The sequence below is a fragment of the Triturus cristatus genome, chromosome 8 (genome assembly GCF_964204655.1).
Source record: "Triturus cristatus chromosome 8, aTriCri1.1, whole genome shotgun sequence".
NCBI classification, from domain to species: Eukaryota; Metazoa; Chordata; class Amphibia; order Caudata; family Salamandridae; genus Triturus; species Triturus cristatus.
Genome location: NC_140591.1, coordinates 1,305,610,709 through 1,305,614,425, shown reverse-complemented (window position 1 = coordinate 1,305,614,425; position 3,717 = coordinate 1,305,610,709). Strand labels below are relative to the sequence as shown.

General features: G+C 47.5%; 1 pseudogene; it reads left to right on the top strand.

Annotated features, from left to right (window-relative positions):
- Positions 1–495: 495 nt before the first annotated feature.
- On the top strand, positions 496–1,467 carry LOC146805733 (syncytin-1-like; annotated as a pseudogene).
- The last annotated feature ends 2,250 nt before the right edge of the window (positions 1,468–3,717 follow it).

The window sequence follows — 3,717 nt, the reverse complement described above, 5'->3', positions numbered from 1 at the left end:
ACGCTGAAGAAAGCTAGAATGAAAGTTTACAGTACCCGTACCATAATACTGTTCATTCTGACCATACTTGCAATAATTGCTGGTATATCATTTTGGATCCTCGAAGAAACAGCCCCCGCCAAACATACTGTATTACCACAAGCAACAGTTCCACCAATGCCACCTGAACATTCTCATGTACTTTGGCCAGACACACACCTTGACAGACACCTGGAGTTTCATAATAATACTTTTATTCAAATGTTGCACCAGTTCAATCAGGTTTCCAATGCAACAGACTGTTATGTTAGTGGACTCCTACCTCACGCAGTTGAGCACACCATCTCATTCTTAGTGTTTCCCGCCACTCCAGCCTACACTTGTGCTCTGATGTACAACTTGACGAACGTTTTTTCATCACGTTATGACAAAGGCAACCTTACCACATTCCAACCCTTTCTTTGGACGCTCCATGAAAAAAATAACACTATCTGTAATGCCTGTGACCCGCCAAAAATGCGTGCTATTAACTTCACCCCGATGCAGGACACCTGGGGTTACACTTTCTTTCCTACCCAAGAAAAAGAAGTCGCCATTTCAATTACACCACGTCCTGGTATACTGTGCCTGCAAGGTCAAGGGAAAATACCTATAGGAACCAGTCTATGCAATACTACCATAACTTACAATAACTTCACCCCATACCTCAGCCTTCCGTCAGGACTGCACTTTGTATGTGGAAACAAAGCTTACACCTGGCTGCCTTCTGATTGAAGTGGCACATGCTATATTGCATTCCTGCTGCCACCTACATTTAACAGAAACAACTTGTACCACAGACAGAGGAGACGAGTACCAGATATAGACCAGACCGACACCAGCAACCAGCAATTCAGCGATGCCCTGAAGGGCCTTCTACCTTTTTGGGGTCCCATGTCCAACAGTCTCAACACCAGACGACTCACCAGGGTCCTGGAAGCTACTGCCAACATCACTGCAGGAACACTGACCCAAGACACAGCCGAGATCGATGCTACACGAATGGTTTCCCTTCAGAATCGCATGGTGCTCGACGTCAGCCTGGCAGATCGGGGGGGAGCCTGTCGCATCATCGGGGCCAGTCGCTGTGTGTATATTCCTGGTTCATCACCCTCTGTCTATGAAGCAATTTCTAAACTACACCGGATTGCCACTGAAATACGCCCAGACAATGGGACCCCTTGGACCTGGACAACTGGTTTTTGGAACATTCTGATCACTTGGGGATGGAAGATACTGGTGTTCCTCATGATCCCCTTGGGTACCGTCTTCTTTTGCTGCCTGTGCATTCATTGTGGCCCAGCACTTTGTTCTCTGTGTGCTTCCACTTGCAGATCCACCCCTATGGCACATCAGGCTGAAAACAGCAAAGTAATATATCATCAGGCATTTGAAGACCTCTGTAATATTGATGTTGCACACGGCAAGAGGAGGGACTGTAATAACTGAATTTCTAAATGTTGCCGTGTATAAACTCCATCTTGCTCACAAAACCCTTTCTTGACCTCTCACAAAATTGTCTTCTACATTACCCCATGTCGGTGCCCTGGGACGGTTTCTACTGCACCCACGCATTGTCTCAGGAACCTGTATGGACAGCAGAACAGGTCTGTCCCTAACCGGTCTGTCTCTGCCAACGGCCTAACACCTGGTCAGATCACGAAACCCTTCTTACCCTCAGGGCATGAAATCTGCCTCCAAACAGGAATATGTCCAGCGCCCTCCTGAACTTCTTCATACCCCGGACTTTCCGTTGCCTCCAACACCTGAATTTCTGCTCCAAACACCTGAATTCCTGCATACCAATGGACTTTCTGTCATCCCCCTGCACACAAGGGGAGTGTCCACATCCTATAAGAGATGCGGCATGCCAATGACACGTCGAACAGTCTCCTGACACCTACGCAAACAGTGGGTCTCGGACACTCTTCCATCTCTAGAGATTGTCAAATCTTTGTACTAAATAAATCTTTTGTTTCCTTGTTTCCAGAACTGTGGTCTCCTATTTTTGGTATTGCACTTCAACCTTGGATCCAACCCTATCAGCACGGAACCCACCAGCATCATCAACACCTCAATCTCCACAGCAGCTTTCCTGGACAGATGGAAACACGCAGAGGTCAGACCCTTCCTAAAGAAACCATCCGCTGACACCAGCAAACTCAGAAATTATCGACCAATATCCCTGCCCCCATATTCTGTCAAAGCACTTAAGAAGGCCATCAACCAACAGCTCAGTGAATACCTGGAACAAAACCACTTACTTGATGCCTCCAAATCAGAATTCCGTGCCAACCACAGCACTGAGACAGCGCTGATCGCTGCCACAGACAACATGAAAACCCTCCTCGACTAAGGAGAGACTGTGGCACTGATCCATCTTGACTTCTCTGCTGTGTTCAATACTGTCTCCCACCACACCCTCATAAGCAGACTCTACAACATTGGCATACAGCAAAATGCCCTCAAGTGGATCTACTCCTTCCTTACAGGATGCACACAGAGCATCCAGCTGCCTCCCTTCACCTCTGAACCCAAGGACATCATTTGTAGTGTACTCAAAGGATGATCCCTCAACCCCACCTTGATCCACAACTACATGACCCACCACATCATCAGATCCCATGGCCTTAGCATAATTTCCTCCGCAGATGACACTCAACTAATCCTCTGGCTTACCGAAGACTTCTACAGCACCAAAACCAACTCCTGCAACGCCATGACCAATATAGGCCACTAGTAGAGAGACAACGGCCTTAAACTCAACCCTGACAAGACAGAAGTACTGATCTTTGGGAAGAATACTTCCTGTTGAGACCACAACTGGTGGACAGCAGAACTCAGACTAACACCCACACCAAGCAAACATGCACGCAACCTAGGCATCATCCTCAACAGTGAACTGGCCATGAAACGACAAGTCAACACAGTTGCCTCCTCCTGCTTTCACACCCTTCTCATGCTCTGCAGAATCTTTATATGGCTCCCAGTCAACACCAGAAAGACTGTCACTCAAGTCATTTTCACCAGCTGCGTCAACTACCGGAATACCCTCTACGCTCTATGCTGGCATCTCCACCTAGCTTCTCAGAAGACTCCACACAATACAGAATGCTGCAGTCAGACTCATCCTGGACCTCCCCAAAAGGACCCAAATCACCTCCCACCTCAGAAACCTCCATTGGCTCCCCATTCAGAAGAGATGCCAGTTCAAAATCCCCAAACTTGCCTACAAAGCTCAACATGATCAAGGTCCTTCCTACAGAAACCGTCTACTGAACTTCCATCTACCAGCAAGACACCTGCACTCCTCATCACTTGCTCATGCACAACTCCCCGCATCCGTCGCAGCCACAGCAGTGGCCACTCCTTCTCCTACATTGTCGCCACAACCTAGAACAACCTGCCCCTCCATCTCCGAACAGAACCATCTGTGGTAGACTTCAGAAAGAAACTCAAGACCTGGTTTTTCGATGGAGACATGACACCCACAGTGCCCAGATATCCCTAGGGGGGACAGTGCTGCGCTATACAAATGCTAATTGATTGATTGAGCTCAGTAAATACCCTTCTACACCAAATGATATACCTCCAGAAAAGACACTCTCTTGGATATCTAATATTCCTGAAACTGTAAAACAAACAGTATTTGGGATAAATATGTACTCAAATGTCGTCATAACCATACCACCCCGTCTA